The sequence below is a fragment of the Aptenodytes patagonicus genome, chromosome 1, assembly GCF_965638725.1.
Source record: "Aptenodytes patagonicus chromosome 1, bAptPat1.pri.cur, whole genome shotgun sequence".
Taxonomy (NCBI): domain Eukaryota; kingdom Metazoa; phylum Chordata; class Aves; order Sphenisciformes; family Spheniscidae; genus Aptenodytes; species Aptenodytes patagonicus.
This window is the reverse complement of record NC_134949.1, coordinates 22,282,134-22,302,337: the sequence shown is the minus strand read 5'-3', so window position 1 is coordinate 22,302,337 and position 20,204 is coordinate 22,282,134. Positions and strand designations below refer to the sequence as shown.

The 20,204-nt window shown below is 45.0% G+C and overlaps 1 long non-coding RNA gene across 1 annotated transcript; it reads left to right on the top strand.

Annotated features, from left to right (window-relative positions):
• Positions 1-758: 758 nt before the first annotated feature.
• LOC143156199 (uncharacterized) lies at positions 759-18,272 on the top strand. The gene is made up of 3 exons (XR_012994583.1): positions 759-806; positions 11,852-11,998; positions 13,473-18,272. It is a non-coding gene; the product is annotated as an uncharacterized LOC143156199 (long non-coding RNA).
• Positions 18,273-20,204: the final 1,932 nt, after the last annotated feature.

Genomic DNA, 20,204 nt, shown 5'->3' with positions numbered 1-20,204 from the left:
TGGCCCCGCCGCTACGCGCGGCCTCCCGCCGGGCTCTGCGCCCAGCTCTCCCGCCGACAGCCCGGCGGGGGCGTCCCCCCGCCACCCCCCGCAGCCCTGGGGAGAGCGGTGCAAACGGGCCGGAACAACGATGCAGCCGGGCAACCGCAACCCCAGCAGCAGTGCAGCGGCAGCTGTGCAGTACAGCGCAGCCTCCCTCTCCCCAGAGCCGTGCAGAGAAATGTCACGAGAGGCGGGCAACGAAAAAAACTGCCCGGTGACAGCTATGCAATTAAACGCTGCCTCCGCTTTGCAATCCATGCCGTACAATAGCGGCGAAGCAGCCATGCAACAAGACGGATTGGAGCTGCCTCTCTTAAAGTGCTGCAGACAAGGAAGAGGGCATTTACCTGGCAACTTCGGTTCCCTCCGTTCCCAGGGGATGGTGAGCAAAACCGATGACTTGTAAATAACAGCGGAAGCCGCAAATAAACTTACACTGGACCTTCCTGCCGGAAAAAGGTCCCTGCACCTCCACAAGTAATAAAATCGCTCCGGATTCGGAGCGGGAGGCGAATGATGTGTTGATGCTTGTTATTGCAGCGGGTGGCTGGCGCTTGCATGGAAATGCCCGCCTGCACCAAGCAGCAGTAACGCGCAAAGCAATTCAAGAAGGGGCTTGCAGCAGCAGCCGTGGGGAGGAGGAGGAGGAGGAGGAGGAGGCGAGAGCAGCACCGGAACGAACTGCGGGAACGCAGAGGTCCTTTAAGGTTTTGAAGCGAACAGCTGGAGCCTGCTGAGCTGGGAGCAGCGGCCGCAGGCAGCCGGTACGGGCACAACACATGCGAGGCTGCAGCGTGCAACACGTTGCGGCGGCGGCGGCCCCGGGCGGCGGCCGCGGCCGCGTCCCTGCAAGAGCCACCGCGCGGCGGCAGCGCGCGTGCGCCGGCGCGGCTCCGGGGGCGCGCGGGGCGACGGGGCACGGCGGCCGTTGCCGCCCGCTGAGGGGCGCGGAGGCGGGGAGGGGGAGGATGGGGGAGGCCCTGGAGGGGACCTGGAGGCAGCGGGGGCGGGTGACCCCGTCAGGAGGAGGCCCGGGCCCCCCTCCCCTCTCCTTCCCCCAGGCCGCCCCGCAGCGCACACAGGGGAGCTCAGGCCCGGGTACGGCGGCGCCTCCCGCAGCCCAGTGGCTTGTGAGAAGGTGCGGGGGGCGGCGGTGGTGAGGGGAAGGGAGACCCTCACCCAAGCAAGCTGAGTCCTGAAGGTCTTGAACCTGGGGGCGCCTCAGGATTTGGGTGCTCCCATTAGAAACCCTTCCAGCTGCTTGCATTTTATAGCTCACGTGGGGTTAGTCACGCCTGGTAAAACAGCCTAAGGGGTAGAGAGCTTGCCTGAAATCCAGAGGATGGCTTTCAGCTTGCCTCAGCCTAATGGGGTTCAGGCCTGTATCTTCACAGTGGTGACCAGACCTTGCTGTCCATCTCTGGAACAGGCTGGGAACAAATCATTTATTATCACTGTATGGGCAAAAGCTGGATCACACAGCATCGAAGGAGGACATACGTGCTGCATCATAGCCAGCAGCTATGGCATTCAGACAAAAGCTCCAGGTCACAGTTCCTCCTTCTCAAGTTGTTTATGGATTTTATATTTAGCAGTACTTAGATGAAAACCAGAGATATGCTTAAACAAATATTGCTGACATTTCTCTCAAGGATTTGCATGTCATCTGCAACACAGCATGAGTAAGGTAGAGATTTTCATTTTTGCCTTGAAATTTCCCTTTCCCCAGTCACTGTGAACAATATGATGGTCTTGCTTGTTATTCAAGTTTAAATGTTGGGTGCAGGCTTTAAATAATACTTCTTGGCAGGGGTCCTTCCATCCAAGCAGGGATGTAATGAGCAAGGCAAGAGGGATGTCCTGATGGCGACAGCCCTGATGAAGGATCCCAGGCAGCAGACACAAAGCTGTCATTGCCACGTGCTCCAGAAGATCACTGAGGATGGGACAGCAGGAGAGCCTAAACCTGAAGCTGTCACCATCGCTTGTTTCATTTTCCCTGCTCCTCACCCCCCATAGGCTCTGTGGCTCTGTTGGTCCTCTGTAAGGACCAACATGCAGTATCTGCCTCATGGGCAGGAGACAGGGAGGAGAGGTACCATCTTCTCACCCCCTTGTCCAGGTACAGTGGGTACTTGCGATGTAGCGCAGCAGAGAGTTTGTGGTCACCAGCTGTATCCCAGGCAGGAGAGTAGGCAGGGTGAGGTAGGAGGCAGAGCAGTGAGGAGCCTGGTGCGGTGAACTCGGGAATGGAGTACAGCCTGTGTCATTCCCACATGTGAGGAGAGGTAGGGACGGTTGTTGGTTCAGGCCTCGAGCCTCCTGGCTAACACCACCAAATCCCCATGCAGCTCCTGCACAACAATCCTTCCTACCAGTGGTGAGGGATGGATGCACCAAATTCTCTTGCCATAGCTGTATTTGGGCTATGCATGTACCCTAACATACAGGCTTTCCATTCCAACAACAAACAACTGAAACTCCTTATGCAATTGTTATTGCTGCTGCCAGAGGGATGATATTGAGCAAGGTGGACTGATAGCCTGAGGCAGTACAGCTGATCTTCTGCAAAACTTTTGCTCAGACTTTCAACATTGTAATTGTTTCACCATGCTTTTCTCTGCTGTTAACAATCTTGTCCTGCTCATTGAGAATGTTGCTGAAAGACCAGTTTCCTAATACTCACTTTGTTATCCTCTCTTCTGAATCCTCTCTTTTTGCCCTTCCAGTTCCTTAATTTAAAACAAGCTGCTTGCTTTCTGTTTTCAAAGGCTTCCTGTGGTATTTCTCCTCCTATCTTCCCCTGCCTAAGTCCTTACCACTTGCCTGCTATCTAGATGCTGACTCTAGGTGCTTCCTCATGTTTTCCCATGAAGAAATAATGGCAGCCTCTACTAACCATTTCTGAGGAAGCTTGGTGTAAACATCTACAAACTTTAAGAACATAGGAACAGCCATCCTGGGTCCATCTAGTCCCTTATTATATCTCCAAGTGTGGCTGTAACTGAACAATTAAGGAAGCGTAAAAATGAGGCAACCTGTGTTGATGCCTTTTCCCTAGCACTGTCCCTGCTTCCAACTATGTTCAGGGAATTTCCTGAGCTTGTGATGGTGTAATAACCTCCAAAAGGTCTCTTCTCAGAGTATTTTTTCTGGTCTCCTGTTGGGACTGTGCAAATTTCTGGCATCCACAACCTTTTTTGTTAAGGAATTCCCCAGGCTTACAACCTGTTGTATCAAAACCACCTTGTTCTTTTTGTTTCAAACATACTTTAATTTGATGGGCCCTAGTTATGGAAGGTATTTGGGTCAATCCCTATCCATCTTTTCCATGTCATATACGCTTTTGTAGACATCTATTATATCTTCCCCCTAATTATATCTAGTTGCACATTTAATATGCAAGGAGTCCTGCTGGCATAGAAAAATAACCATAAATCAGACACTCCATTTTTAAAATAAATATGACATCCATGAGTAATTTAAATTTCTCTTTTGAAGCTTGCTTCATTATAATACCATTATTTGATTTAATCATATCGATTTTGTAATCCTGCTTGGCAAGATTATGTCTGTATAGCAAGCCAAAGAGACAGTCAAGATGGAACAATACTGTCAGACCAAAACACGTGGGTAAACAGAAACCTGCAGTAGGGCAGAGACTGGGACACGGAAAATTACTGTCATAATGTACAGACAAACACCATAGCCAAGTTTCTCAGCGATAACGTTCTGGCATGTATGCTGCTGGATAATCTAGACAATAACCAGGCTGTGATAATAATCCTGTGCTAATAAATATTTCAGAAGCTGCTGGTAGGGTCAGAAATTGATTTACAGATCAAAGTGGAAAGCCACGTGAATGAATTCTAATTAATTCTAACAACAGAAGAAAAAAGGAGTATTATTTTTAGACAATAAATCATTTGGTGTTATCATATAGAATATATTGATTCTTGAAGGCAAAGTGTGGCTTTTTAAAATCTTGTTTTCTGAAGTTCTGAAAGTTCAGAAATTTAAAAGCAAATGAGTAAAAGTGAGAGATTGATTGCAAATTCTGACAGAGAGACCTGTAGCATCTAGAATTTGCCTTCTAAGCAGAGGGTACACTACCTCTAGATGCAGGGTGAGATTTATCTATTCAAACGTGAAGGCATCTGAGCTAGATATCGCAGAGCACTATTCCTGAATCACGTAGGAGGAGAAATAACTAAATGCAATGGTGCAGTTCATGTGACCAAATGCAGATGTCCTCTTCAAAATGAGATGAATCATTTCCACATTGTAGGTGTCCAGAGTTTACACATGAATCCCACTCACTGTCTCTTGTATTACAGCTTGTCCCAGCTTAGCCATTTCCCCAAGGGCGACTGCATGCTCTCCTTGTCCTTGTCAGTTCCTAGTCACTTGGGAATTGCTGCCTTTTAATCTGGTGGTTTTAACATCGGTCACGCTACCATGAATCCTTCATGCAGTCCCCCAGGATGTCTTTATGGAAAGGATGCAGCTTCCCTGATAACATCGTCGAGGAGTAGAAGGACTGGGAAGCAGCGGTGGGATGTTTCTTGCTTTCAGCCAAGGCTGTGACTCTAATCCACGTAGCCTTTACCCCATCAGCCCACCTTGGGAATTGCATCACTCACTGAGCAGTGGCATGGGGGCTGTGTGGCCCTCGCGCAGACCAGCTACTCCCACGGTTGCACGGATGCTCTCGCTAGGCTAGGTTTGCAGTTAGTGCTGCCACAGCTCTGCAGGTACTGCTGTCTGCGTGAGCAGAAGTCATACCTTTGGTGAGAGCAGTCATGCCTTTGCAGCTGCACCCAGTGAGACGAGACTGTGTAGGGTTGGCAATGGGAATGGGCAGATGGCAGCGAGCTGTGACAGTGGGTCTTAGCACTGAGGTGAGGGTTTTGGCAGTAAAGAGAAGTGAGATGCCAGATGATAGTGAAAAGTGGCAACTGGCAATGCAGCCTGGCTGTGGCTGCTGGCACCGAGATGAGACTTTGGCAGTAAGAGGAGGTTCTGTGCTCCCTGTCACGAAAAAGTGACTTTTAACAGTACGATGTGATACTGTTGCTGACATTGGTGAAGTATTTTTTGCAGGAATGCACGTCTCCTGCATGGATCCTGATGGATCTCTTCTGGGATTGTTTAGAATAGAACAGACTATTTCAGCTGGAAGGGACCTACAACAATCATCTAGTCCAACTGCCTGATCAATTCAGGGCTGACCAAAAGTTAAAGCATGTTATTAAGGGCATTGTCCAAATGGTTCTTAAGCACTGACAGGCCTGGGGCATCGACCACCTCTCTAGGAAGCCTGTTCCAGTGTTTGACCACCCTCTCGGTAAAGAAATGCTTCCTAATGTCCACTCTAAACCTCCCCTGGCACAGCTTTGAACCATTCCCACACAACCTATCACTGGATACCAGGGAGAAGAGATCAGCACTTCCCTTTCCACTTCCCCTCCTCAGGAAGCTGTAGAGAGCAATGAGGTCGCCCCCTCAGCCTCCTTTTCTCCAAACTAGCCAAGCCCAAAGCCCTTAGCGCTCCTCATAGGACATTCCTTCCAGCCCTTTCACCAGCTTTGTTGCCCTCCTCTGGATGCATTCAAGGACCTTCACATCCTTCTTAAATTGTGAGGCCCAGAACTGCACACAGTATTCAGGGGGAGGCCGCACCAACGCTGAATACAGCGGGATAATCACCTCTTTTGACCAGCTGGTTATGCCGTATTTAATGCACCCCAGGATGCGGTTTGCCCTCTTGGCTGCCAGGGCACACTGCTGACTCATATTGAGCCTGGTGTCGACCAGCACCCCCAGATCCCTTTCTGCAGGGCTGCTCTCCAGCCACTCCCAATTTATACTTGTGCCCGGCATTACTCTGTCCTAGGTGCAGAATCTGGCATTTCGACTTGTTAAATTTCAACCTATTAACCATTGCCTAATGCTCCAATCTATCTAGATCCCTCTGTAAGGCCTCCTGTTCCTCAAGAGAGTCAACAGCACCTCCCCCTTTGGTATCATCAGCAAACTTGCTAATGGTGCATTCAACTCCTGCATCCAGATCGTTGATAAATATATTGAACAGAACTGGCCATCGGATTGAGCCCTGAGGAACACCGCTGGTGACTGGTCACCACCTAGATGTAGCCCCATTCACTGCAGCCCTTTGAGCTCTGCCATTCAGTCAGTTCTTCACCCAGATCACTGTGAACCCACTCATCCCACAGCTGGACAACTTGTCCAGAAGGATGCTGTGAGGGACAGTATCAAAAGCCTTACTAAAATCCAGAAAAACTACATCCACTGCCTTCCCTTCATCCACGAGGCGGGTGACCTTATCACGGAAGGATATCAAATCAGTTAAACAGGACTTTCCCTTTATGAACCCATGTTGACTGTGCCTGATGATTGCATTATTCTTCAAATGCCTTTCAATAACGCCCAGTATAATCTTCTCCAGGAACTGAGGTTAGACTAACAGGTCTGTAGTTCCCTGGGTGTTCCCTCACGCCCGTTTTGTAGATTGGAATAACATTGGGTAGCTTCCAGTCAGCAGGGACCTCCCCAGGCTCCCAAGACCTTTGGTAGATGATTGAGAGGGGTCCTGCCATAACATCCGCTAGCTCCTTCAGAACTCTGGGATGAATCCCATCAGGCCCCATGGACTTGTGAACATTCAGCTGATACAGCTGGTCCCTTAAAATTTCAGTGTCCACAAGTGGAAAGTCACTGTTCCCACACTCGTGGTCCTCCAACTCAGGGGACCAGGCAGCCCAAGGTCTGTTAGTATTATTAAAGACTAAGGCAAAAAACACATTGAATGCCTCCGCCTTTTCTTTATCCCTATTAGTCAGATGACCATCTTCAACAAGTATCCATCCAATGTTTTCTTTAGACCTCCTCTTTTTTATATCTTGTCCTCCCAGTCCCGCAGTTCCCTGGGGAATCCTATTCAACTGGACCTTAAAAGTTTCAGCTCACTGTGCTGTATATTATTTCTCAAGCAGAAGTGAGTGATCAGAAGCAAATTTTGCTGCCTTCCATTCAGATGAAGTGAGAAGGTATGAGGAGATTATACAACCAGCCTCATTAAAATGCTTGGAGAAGGAGTACTGATTCCAGATCCCTTCCCCTTTCCTGTCTACTGTGTTGGTAACACGTTCAAGCAAAAGAGGCTCGTGCAGGTGGCGGGAGATGGTGCTGACCCTGCAGGCCTGGCCGGTGACAGCAGGGTGCTGGGCTGGCCGGCTGCTCGCTCTCTGTTCTGCTTCTACTTCAGCTTCTCTTTGCTGTGCAGAGGAAGGAAGAGATTGCTGCAGGAAGACATGATGTGGCCTGAGCTCTTTCCCATTGCCATTGTCTGCCACCGTGTCAGCAGTGCAGGCTGTAGGAGACTCATTTCTGCTGCCTTCTTTATGTCCTTTCTTCCTTGTGTCCTCTTATGCTAAGAAAGGCCTTGAAGTAGTAAGACATTCTCTTAGCAACTTCTGCACTGTCTGCTTGCCGTGTGCAGGGATGCACTTGGGTGGAAGCACTGGCATGTGCAGGGCCATACTGTGAGTAAGAGGCCCTGCTCAAACACTGGACTTCAAGACCAGCTAACGCCACCATGGAAACCAGGAGGGCGACTGAAACTGTTCAAGGACAAAGAGACTGTGTGAGCACAAAATGGGTTATTCTGTTGCTCTGGTCTCTGCGTAAAACAAGAAACTGCTTGGCTTAAATAGAGTTAGTAGAGAAGTCAAGGCTAAAGTAAGATAACATAATTCTGTCCAAAAAGCATATGGTGTAGATGAAACGTAACCAGCTTGAACGAAAGGGTCTGAAGGGAGTCTTGGGACTACCTAGATAACAGTATGAGTAATAACATATTGTATCAAAACTGCCTAGATAACAGTGTTAGAAACACCAAATTTGGGTGTGGATGTAGCAGAATTGGGACCAATGAGGAAAAAATAATTAGGGGCAGGTCATTAAGTAGGTCCCATTTGTCTGGGAGGAGTCTAGGCAGAGACTAGGGAGGTGCAGGGTTGGTGAAAAGGTGGGCTCAGGAAAATAAACACTACGAATTAAAATAATTAAATAGGAAAAAGCAGGAAATAATTAAAATAATAGGCATTAGGTATAATCCAGTGGAAAACAAAGGGTGGGACATTTTGGTCACAGAAGTGTGGACAGGTCCAGTAGTAAAGCTGACCTTTGGCCCCAAGGCCCCCAGGGTGCTGGACAACCTGCTGGACTCTCATCAGGTCTGCGTTGAAAAGACTTGGCGTGCGAGGGTGGGGTGAGAAGGGATGGGCTTGTGCCCTAATACTAAGTGGAGAAGGGAAGGCAATAGAATTGTAACATGATAGAACTTGCATGCGATTTATACGATTTCTTCATAGTAATATAGTTGTGAATTACTACTACAAGTAACGGGCAATATAATGGAGATGACATTACCAGTGTGAGATTGAAGAGACATTCAGACAGAGCCCACTGAAGTACAGAAACTAACACCAAGGGAAAAACCAAAGAAAACAGCATCTTAAAAATTTATTTGAATTTAATTTTGGCAGTTTGTATTACTTCAGAGGAGACTAAAGACGTATTGGGTATTGAGTTGATGGTGTCTTTATACTTGTATCTTTCTGTTGCCAGAAGACAGCTTGTTTCTTGTTTTAGTCTCTTGCTTCAAAATTTCAAATTCTGACAAAAGAAAGCAAAGCACATGCTTAACTGCTTTGCTCAGTACAGATTGCAATCAGCAACATTCTTTCAAATTCCACTGTGAAGCTTGCAAAGCAAAGGCTTCATCCTGCCAGGCGGTGGTATTAAGTATCACATGGAAGGCCGTCATAATTCCAGTTCAGTGTAGCAAGGAGCATTTAAAGTTGAAGTAAACTCGTAATGCAAATGAACAAGGAAGTACAGATGAGATGATGATGGCTTTTTTTCATTAAACCCTAAGTGAAGGGGTAATCAGAGCCCTGATTTCTGCTGCTAGTCCTGCTTGTTTGAGCATCACAAGCTAAAATACATAAATATCATTTGGAGCAAGGAACAAAACTCTCCAGGACTCATAAACTGCTGGGATTCTTCATCTTGCTGTGCTACACACAGGTCCCTATTGCTTGTCCCCTCTCCCTGGTCCCATTAATCTTGTATTCTCTGCTGCACATTGGCTCTGCTTCAGCAGGACAGACGGAGAACACCACTGCTGTAGCCTATTTTGTAGCACGATTAGGCATTTTATTGAGAAGTACAGATTCAAATTCTTCAGGCTGAAGGGGGCCTAAAGCTCAGATTTTTCACTTCCCAGAGAAGTGTTCTAACCCCTAGGATATCACGTTGTCTCCTCTGCTACAGGATGTCAGAATTTTCTTTAATGAAAAATAAAGGAAAATGCTAATGTTGTAATTTTACAGTTCCTCAGAGCATTCAGTTATGCTCAATTGTTGTCTTGCTATTTCTGTGCATCAGCCTTCAAATAAATGGTATATTAAGAGGAAGGAAGGTTTTAACTCTACATCTTGACATACAGAAGCAGTACTGGGGGGATTCCTTCTCTTGCATGTTTGTTAAGGAATTCTAGCTGGGTGGGTTCTGCATGGAGCTCTGAGATCTGCAAGATAAGCTGTGCTGCCAGAAGGCTGAGCACGCTGCTGCTACCCTGGAGAGAGTTTAGGAAGAGAGCTGTGGAAGATACTGCCACAGAGGCAAAAGAGAGAGGCCGTGTTCCAGGAGGTAGAGAAATGCAGGAGGAACAGAGCAGAGAACTTCGCACAGGTTTGCGGAATAAGAAGAATGAGAGCGTCAAAGTGAGGGACAGCAATGCCGGTTCACAACCACCCTAAGCAACTTCCAGCATATTTTCTCATGGGTCTGTGATTCTGTGCAGGGTTATGAGTACACAGCTCCCCTCTCCCTGCAGCGTGGGTCAGACCTCTGTGTCTTGTTCTGGAGAGATGCACGTGCCTTTCACTGCAAAGATTCCTTTGCAGATGCTTAACAGGGAGTTAATCTGGCCTTTCCATTTTTGCTACTGCAAAGTGAAGACGATTCCAGGGAGATGGACAGCTCAAGCAAATGAAGGGGAGAAACAGTTCTCATCCAGGTAGTCTCTAGCCAGCCCTGCATCACATGTCCGAGTAAAGATGTGAAAGGGAAAGGGAATGAGGAGAGGCAAGGAGGTAAGTGAAACTCCTGCATTTTTCATCAGTTTTTGTTCATGCAGGTTGCAGTCTTTTTGATAGGGACCGTTAACTGTTATTATCAATCAGCTGTTCTAACTACACAGCTATTTTAACCCCCTTGCATACATTGGCAAAATTAATACAGGTCGTGGCTTGTTTTTAACACTTGGTATTGTCCATTTAATTGTAAGGAAATGAAAAGGAGCAGCTGTGCCAACATATTATTATCAATGTATTTGAAAACAGTGAGTAATCTACACAGTTCAATTATAGGGATCCCCATGTCCCCAAGCCAGCAATTGCAGAGATTTACATTTTAATTGACATTTTATTCCGTAAAGAAAAATAAAAGCCCTCAGCTACCTAAGTCCTTACAATTAATTAGGCACAAAATACTCCATAAAGATTAACAGTGCCCTCATCCCAGGAGCGCTCAAAAAAAAAAAACCAACCCAAACCAAAAGGCAAAAGAAGCACTTTAAAATCTGTAAGCTATCAGTACAACATGTCTAACAACAGTTCACAATCCACAAAACAGCACATGCATTTGCAGTGAGTAATTACTCATTAGAATTCTCAGGAGTGGCATGAATTTGAGCACATATGGCATCCCTAATTTCCCTTGCCTGCTTTAACCTTAAGTCTATAGTTCTTACGAGGACACATTGTTTGGTTAAAGGATCCATCAGTATGTAGGCTCCGCTCCACAAAAAAATATTCGCCTCTAGTTTTCCAATTACAAAAAGCAAGTCATGGTTGTATGTACATGCTTTTGCAATCTTGACATCCAGATGATTTTCAAGCCAGTGCCATTTTGCTTTTGTGTTCCACGTGCACAGGCCAACCCTACCCTGAATCTTCTAAATGTACTGGACTGCAAAGTAAAATTGCTGAGAGCCCATTTCAGTACTTGAATGGATTTCTTCAGCCATGTACCACGGCCCTGAAAGACTGGAGTACCTCCCTTACAGCCATGACATCCTCCAGACATTGCGGAGCCATTACTGGTCATCCCATGTCAGCAAGGCAGTATAATCCCACCTACCATGCTGTGTCTTGTTCTGCTGCTCCTTAAGCGTTGACGGATGAGAACGCAGCATTTGAGAACGCATCTTGTTTGCCAGATTTATCATATGCTCTGTGTTCAGTCTCCATACTCAATGCTTTCACATAATGCTGAACCGTCTCTCTGATCTAGTGTCCCAAACCACAACTGCCAGTAAACACAGAACCAAATAGTGTGCAGGCCCTGCAAAGCCATATGCCTTGGCAGACTAACACAACTTCTGCCCTTGAGCCTGCTAAGAAAAAGCAAGTCTCACAATGCACCACAGGGAAGCGTCCTCCTGGGAACAGCTCTGTGTTCCCATGGAGAGGGTGGATTTGCCCCTACCAACTGCCTTAAGACCGTTAGGCACAGCATGAGCACCCGTAACCGTTGATTGGAGCCTGGTAGGCAAGACAGCATGTGTGGGAGCGAAGGGAGTTTACCTGTCTCAAGCTTGGCATCCACATGTGCAGACGTGTGGATACTTCCTAATATATACCTGCCTCGTAAGGTCAATTGTTTTTTGTGTATTGAGTTACAGGGGTCAGGCAGCCTTTGTCACATCTTTTGGCAGATGCTGCTGGGTATGAATTTGGGCATCGGCCTATCCTCAAGAGATGTTCCAGTGTAAACTGAACCAGATGATACTGGAAGGACTTAGTGTCCAGAAGACTTCAGCTGGTGACGTTCTTCATTGTTAGAAGAAAGTATCACAGAAAAGGTAATGCAGAACCAGAATATGATCTTCAGTGGCTTTTGCTGTTTAATGTTTGCAAATGGACATGTACAAATGGAGATTTCCTGGCATTTATTTCCAGACGTGGGCATATTTTCTCATGGATGCCAAAACATAAATTTCTGGAACAACAAGATTGGAGAAAACCGCCGAATAAAACCAGTGCTTTGCCTAGTTAATAATAAAGCTGTTTTTAATAATAATATAGCAACAAAGAGAATGAATTAAAATAGAAAAATCATCTGGTTTTGCTATTCAAGAACTCATAATCATCTTTTCCCCTTTGAATGAGCTTTGACTATAGCCTATACATGAATATTTTGGCTTAGTTTCAGCTCAGAGATTTAGAAGTGCCTGAAGTAAAAAGCTGAGAAGGGAAAAATTCTTGCAGCATTTCTCAAAAAAATTAGAATCCAAATATGTGTGAGAAATAGAGTCAATTCTCAACAGCAATGATGAATATCGGTGCCACAGATACTACCTTCTGTAGCACAGTGAAAATGTGTTTTTGCCCGTCAGAACCAGCTTGAGTCCAGCAGCAGTAGGCAGCATCTGCATTGCACCCTGCAGTAGGACCGCCGCGTTCCTGTGATTTCCCTGACAGAAGTGCATGAAATCTGGCACAGATGAGACTCCTCACAACTTCTACATGTACACCGCGCCTATTACCTGCCCAGTCTTGTATGTTCTGAATAAGTCAGGTTTGCTATGGGCTAGCAGGCTGCCTGTGCACTGCAGCATAGTGTTTGCATCCGCAAACTCAGTGTCCCCAGCTGCAGATCTGACCTGCACGTGTCCAATAGTCTTTCCTTCAGGATGTCCAGCAGCTGGGTCTGAACCATTGCTCCAACCAAACTGCCCAACGCGTAGAAGTGACAGTGAAGTCCTTCTAGTCCATCCAGCAGCCTTGTCCCAGCTCTCCACAGGGCTTAGTAGCTCAGGTGTAGCGTGGGACAAAGGCAAGAAACCTGCCTGGGCCGAGGAGGAACAGGAACTAGTTCCCCAGGAATCTGGAGTGCTGGGCAATGCCATGCAGGGTCATTAGTGTGCCTCTGACGTTTTTGCTGCCTGCATCTGTGCTATCTAGATTTTTGGGCTATCTATCTGGAGTATCCTAGCCTCTTGTGCCCTTGAACTAAGTAAAACTACAGTTCAAACCCTGAATAATAAATATACTTTCTGTAATTTACATCCTCTGAGTAGGTCTATTGACTTAATGTTCAAATGATGTGCAAGCAAATTTGATGCCTAAAATTATCACAAGGCAAACTAAACTGATAAAGGTTTGAGGTAATACTAATGCTGTCTTGTTCCAGAGATAGTTAGTAATTATCAGTCCTCCAGTAAAGGACAAAATTGCAAACAGATCCTCCCAGAAACCTTGTAAGGAATTTCTTATTGCTTCACACAGTTTAGACAAATTTAATTTTATTTGGCTTTATTTTATTTCTTATTTCAGAGGATTATTGAAGAAACATTTTTCTCTTCACCTTCCTATGAGAAGGAAAGGACACAAGTTTGAACAACAGAAATTCTAATTAGGTGTAAGAAAAAAGATTGCCATAATGGTGGTCAAACGCTGGAAGAGGTTGCCCAGAGAAGCTGTGGACTCTCCATCCTTGGAGCTATTAAAAACCAGACTGTACATGACCCTGAGCAACCTGACCCTGTTGGATGGGCTCAGAGCAGGGGGGATGGACTAGACGATCTCCAGAGGTCCCTTCCAAGCTAAACCTATTCTGTAACCTCATGTCACATAGGTAGAATTTCATGTCTCTGCTACTTCTGGAAAGATGCCCAAACCCAGAAAGAAAGTATGCCTTTGAGAGCTACTGTGGTGTAAGTGCTGTATAACTGCTGCAAATCATGTCCCTCCATTCCTGGCTGCAAACATTTTGCTTTGTAAGTGATGTCACCCCTAAGAGCTATTAGGGTAAGATTACATGCAACACATCTATACTGAAGAGCTGGATTCTCACCTATCAACATAACAGGTTTTTCTTGTAATCCTACAAATGTAACTGATGTAGCCTTGGGGAAAACATTTTTAATTCATGTGCTGTTGTTAGTTTTGGCAAACCTGCACGTGCTGCTGGTTGCGTCCCTGGTTCTGTAAACCCTGACACACTTTCTTAGTTTTATTGTCCTACACAGTCAGCCATACTAAAAAAAGTAGAAATATTCACATTAGTAAGGCTAAGCCACTGCACACGTTTGCAAATGGTCTGCATTTGTACATCGTTTAGCACAAGCGGGCTCCAGTCTGGCCGAGCTCTCGCTGGGCGCGGCCGTAATCTAGGTGTAGTAGTGCGGAGGTCTCCAATACTAACTTGACTGTCCTGAGCTACTTACCTCTGAATAGAGAATATCAATGGTTGAATAATTTCACATTATGCTGAATTTATATTATTGATTTTGGCATAAGCCCCTACTGCTAAAGTTAGAGTACGCCTAAAGCTGTAAGCTAAAGTTATTGATCAACCCCCTTTTGTTTGTGGCGATAAAGACAAGTGGCGAAGTTCCTTATATAAACTTGGAACAGATGAAACCCTAACAGCCGAACAGATCAGATAGTGGGCAGGGAGGGTAAAGCTGTCAGTCATGATGCAGAAAATGGAGTTACACTAAATTAGCATTTTCTTTGGAAAGTAGCAGGAAGATAAAATTAATATATTGCAGTAAGGGGGAGATGCTTTATATTCCATCGTTATCTACTAGAGCTTGTTAAAAAATAACTAGTCATGTGAAAAAACCCCACCAAATTAAGGGAACCAGTTAATCTGCAGACAGTTTATTAAGGAGTTAATTAGAAAATAATCTGAATAATTTTGAACTTGAACAACTGCTTGAACGCTGAAGAAGTTCCATTTAGTCTGGAAAAAACCTACCATTTTACCCATAATTAAAATGGGTGAGTGCCATGATATGGGGAACTACAGGCCACGTAGTCTGCCCTGAGGAGAAGTTGTAGAGAACATGCTGTTCACATGAGAACATGTTTAATTCGCATTAAATCTGTAATATTCTGTTAAAAGGGGAGAGAGTCGACGAGTACCTGACCGAAGGTCATCATTTGAAGGTTTTCAGCCCCAATGCATGCAAATACACACTGATGTAAAGACAATCATTAGTTATGATTAGTATCTACACAGTAAGGGCAGACACCGCCCCAGTATGAAGGCTGTGGAATGGATGTGGCTTCTTCCTAACCCTGCTAACGTCAGATCATGTAATATTTTCAGCTGTCAGGAACCGAAGGCTTTCCAGCTCTGCACAGTGCCGTAATGTCTCTGTAGCTTCTTATAACTGATGTGTTTTGCTGAGAAGCCAAAGAGAAGACCAGGTGTTACACCAGGAACCCAGAAATCCACATCTGAAACAAATTGTATCAAATAATACATTTGGACAAAATTACAAATTTGGTCGATAAACTCTGAAGTAATTACTTGATGTAACAGACTTTTTGAAGGCATTTATGATATTAAATATGTACTCGTTAACTTTCTGATACAGAAAATTACAGCATATGAATAACTTTCATGCTGATTCACAAGCTGCTAGAAATATGACAGTAACAACAGCATAGATATTTGATGGAAAAAGCTTATAGGCTTAGGTTATTCAATAAAGCTTCTGCTGGAGCAGAATTAAATTAGTATATAATGACATTTTCACATTAGAAGAAAAAGTCAAGTAAAAACCAGTCAAGTCAAGCAAGACAGGTAATATCTGCAGAAAATCTGATGCTGGCCTTTGGGCATTCAGCTTAGTATCTGTGGGCTGTAGTTGCTCATCACGATCCTAAAGCCACAAAAGGAAAGTTAGTCTTTGAAATACTAGATCATAATGTATTTTCTTATCTGAATGTAAGATAAACACACATTTTTGATTAGTAAAAGAAATGAAACTGGAAAAAATTATTAAAGGAATGTCACAGTGGCAACAATCTTTAACAGTTATGCTGATTAAACCTGCAAAAAGCAGACTATTATCTGCAGAAAGAGACGAGATGCCTGTGCAAACCTTGCTCTGCATCACCCAATGGAAAGCAGGAGCAACTCTACCAAAGTCTAAAATACATGGCATGAAACTGCTGGCAGTGGGAGTTAAATCAGGCTACGCAGTTTCTTTAAATGCAATAGATTTGATCCGTCTGAGGCACTGCAGAGGGCATGCGGTCATTTCTTCCTTTGCTAGGGAGAGGGAGGTATGTACCTCCCCAGGCACTGCTGACGCAGAAGATGTCGGCGAGGTGGAAGAATCGCTGAGGTACCTGTCTCATTCTATCTGTGCTAATGGAACCGCTCAGGTGTTAATGGATTATTACACTGCATGCATCTACCACCAAATACCCAGGCAGCTATTCAGAAACTCACATTAAATCTGTAATATTCTGTTAAAAGGGGAGAGAGTCGACGAGTACCTGACCGAAGGTCATCATTTGAAGGTTTTCAGCCCCAATGCATGCAAATACACACTGATGTAAAGACAATGCACCTCCTGAAATTTTTTTTCTTAAACTATATTGCCTCCTGAGCTTTTAACAGGATTCCTTCCTTTGCAGTCAGTGGAGAGTGGATGATCTCCTTATACGAGCCTGTATCTGCACTACATACATCAGTTGTTTTTCAAAGAATCAAAAATGCTCAGTAAGAACTTAACCTTCCAGATGCAAACAGTACAGAGATATTTTTTAAAAGTTAATGTTTGGGATAACCTTTAACTGGAAACTGGGATGATTTAATTTCTCATGTTCTTAACCAGTTCTGCAGTTCCCAATCTTTAAAGTGAGTTAAGTAAACCAACAGCCCCACAGGCCTGACTGCATGGAAGTTGTGGGTTTGTTCACACTTTTAACATGTCATTAGTTGTCTACATTTACATTCACTCAGGACACAGAGTCAACGTCTTCCTCAACCATCGCGAGGCTTTCTGCATACATCCCTAACCTACTGCACAAAAAGGAGACGTGGGGGAAAAAAAAAAAGTTGAAACTCTTGAAATAAGTAGATCTACAGTTTCCCTTTGCTTCTCAAAGCATGATCAAAAAGTTCGTGAATCCATGAGGTTGCTCGCAAGCTTAAATTACGTTATTCTTCGGGCATGGAGTGCTCAGCACCGTCTAGGAAAATGCCTGAATTTCAATGGCATTGTTCACAGGAGCGAATTTGGTTCTTTGTGTCTAGGCCCTATCTTCAGGATACATCAGATAATCCCTTGAGGAGTTGTTCTGTCATTCAGCCGAAGGCTTGCTGATGCAAATTTTATTTGGAATTTTGTCTGAATACAGATACCTGCTACCTCAGGCTTCTGGATTACAAGGTATGACGTGCTACGGGTTTCCAGCCACAAGTCCAGTGCAAAAACTCCCATTATAAAAACCTGGAAATGGCAAATTCCATTTACAGTAGCAGCACAAGGAATTACTAAAATAGACATTTTTGGAACACAGTTGCTCCAGGATCTCAAACATAATTTTACTTTGTAGGAAATAACGATGAGCTTGATGCACTGGGGACTAACAGAAGAAAAGAGAGAAGAACGTACTTTTAAGGCACTTACTGCACTCGATGACTTTTTACTGAAAACAGGCATATTTTCGCTAGTCCACAGAAAGTCATCTTTCACCTTCATAGATTAATTTACAAAAGATTGTTTCTCCTTACACTTCATTGTCTTCGAGAGATTTTTTACATGAACCTACTGTGTGGGGTAAGAGTGGATTTCCAGCTGGTTCTTTGAATAATTTCCTCTTAAAATGCCTGAAACATCATTTATAAAAGGAACATGTTTGAGACGGCATTAACGTGCAGTTCAAACCACTGTTGCCAGACCATTCACTACCATATCTTCGGGTACGGTGTATGCCGGGCCAGTTCTTGTTCATTAAGTGTTAGTCCTCCCCGAGTATGTTATGACTAAAGGTAGCACTCTGCTCTTGCCTGGCTATACACAGAGTGATGCAAATGCTAGGACGTAAGAGTGAAAACCAGAAGGGAAAGCTATCTTGAACTGCTAATGCTTCTCATGCTGAGGAAACAATGTTAACTTATTTTATTTCAGGATATCTCTACAAGCAGGCAGCAGGACAATAAAGATTGGCTTTTGAGTCCAGACCAAATCTTGTTAACTTCAGTCCCAGGCAGATCTGCAGTTTAATCTGGATAAAGATTACACAGCAATTTACAAATGACAGCATTAATCTGCCTGTAATGAATTTATTTTTATTTCTACTATTAATAAATTATGTAAAAATTAATTCTGCTTTTTTTGTAATCGTTTCTTTCTATCTGTACTTCTGCATTGTCACTTAAAAAAAAAAAATCTGTTCTTTAAATTTTCTCTCGCTAGATTTTTCTGCGGTGGTAGCAATGACCCCCCACACAAATGAGGTTCATGTACAAGGCACTACCATAAAGGCCACATACACTTACAGCACAAAATCATTTTTAAACTTAACTTCAGGACACACTGAGGTACAAAGGGGTAATATTACAGTTACCATTTTCAGTGCAGATGACACCTGGAATGTATTTGGGATGACTTATTACCTAGTTAGCAGTACCTAGTACAACACACTTAAAATAAAAGCTTGACAGTATTATACTGGATGAAGAAATCCGACTGAAGACTGGCAAACAAGTTGCTTTTAAAAATGGGTGGTGGGTTAAGTAAAATTAATGAACAGCCCAATAAAGTTAATTGCACGCTATTTATTAGCTTATTAGCAATTCCTTGGGTCTGAAGTTAAAAATCGCCACATCTGACAAATGCCAAGTCTTAAGCCAGGCAACTCCAGCACAACCTCAAGACTATGGAAGTTTGGACAGGTCAGATGAATTCAATCAGCGGCCGGCATGACGGCAGTACAGCACGCGCTGAACTTGACTGGCTCTGCCCATGCCGCCACCTGCCCCGTCCAGCGCGGGCTGCCAGGCCGGCGGCAGAGGTAGGGCGCCTATGAAAACCAGCACGCTATTTCAAGGATGGAAATACACATCTGGAGGGTTACAGGGCTGATAATTACTGTCACTATCCTTTTCTATAGCAAGACCTGAACAGTCTTCGGAGAGCTCTCCCCAAAACAGAAACGACAGAGGTGAAAACGCCTTTTGGTCACTGTCCGGTTCCAGACAAAGAATGTCTTCATTTTCAGCACTCTACAGGGAATGTTTATGCTGGATTTCTTCTTCTTCTTCTGCCTCACTTATCCCATCTGTGCTGTTCGCTCATTAATTTAAGGAAAGCCAAAAGGGAAATTTTCACTACCCTTCTGTTCCCGCTATCTTGTCCTCTTCATTGCCCCAGGGCACGGCTGTTAGCAACAGAATGGAAACCACCACGAGGCCCTTGACCTCCCAAAAAATATTTTCAGCAAATTGCCAAGAACTGACAATATGCATATTTTTCTGCTTCCCCCCTCCACCCCCCCTGCTGCCAGGTATTTGTACATGTGCTGCTTTGCTCTGCCCCAGATGGCCTGGCGCACCCGCTCTGTGTTGAGGACAGATCCTAAGTGCAGCAGTGACAGCACCTCGCTCAGGCAACTGCTGCTCTGTTGTCGTTGAGAACTGCTGCTCTCCCCCACCCTCCCTCGCCCCGGGGACACCCACCTCGCCCCAGGGCCACCCTGCTGAAGAGGACCAACTGAAATAACAAAGGTTGCAGCATTAGGGCTTTTCCTTTGGAGCACGTTTTTGTCTTATGGTCAACACGGTACACGTGGTTGCTTAAGAATTCTCACTATGAGGGACAACCCTGCTTCCCATCTGCCCCTGACGCTAACAGGGCTGCTCTTCCGGTTGCTATGACCCCTCTAAACACACTCAAATATCGTGATAGCGATCACCTGCCAGGTTGACAGCGACTGGGATCATCTTCCTGGTATTCATACAGGGACACATTCTGTTGCTTTTCAGACATATTATTAGGAACACACAGATCTCTTATGAAAACACGCGCTTCTGCTAAGCATCGCTGTAGTAAAAGGCACATTAGGGGAGAGCTTTCTGTTCACAAAAAAACCAACCAGATACCCCAGCTTTTATTGAAGCAAAGTGTTTTTTGGGACCCTAGCTTTACCGTATGCCACTAAAGACGTGCCCAAGCATATTAAAACCTGACACACAGGATACATTTCATGGACCTCCCCCCTGCATTATCATCTGTATGGTTTTATGAAAGAACTGAG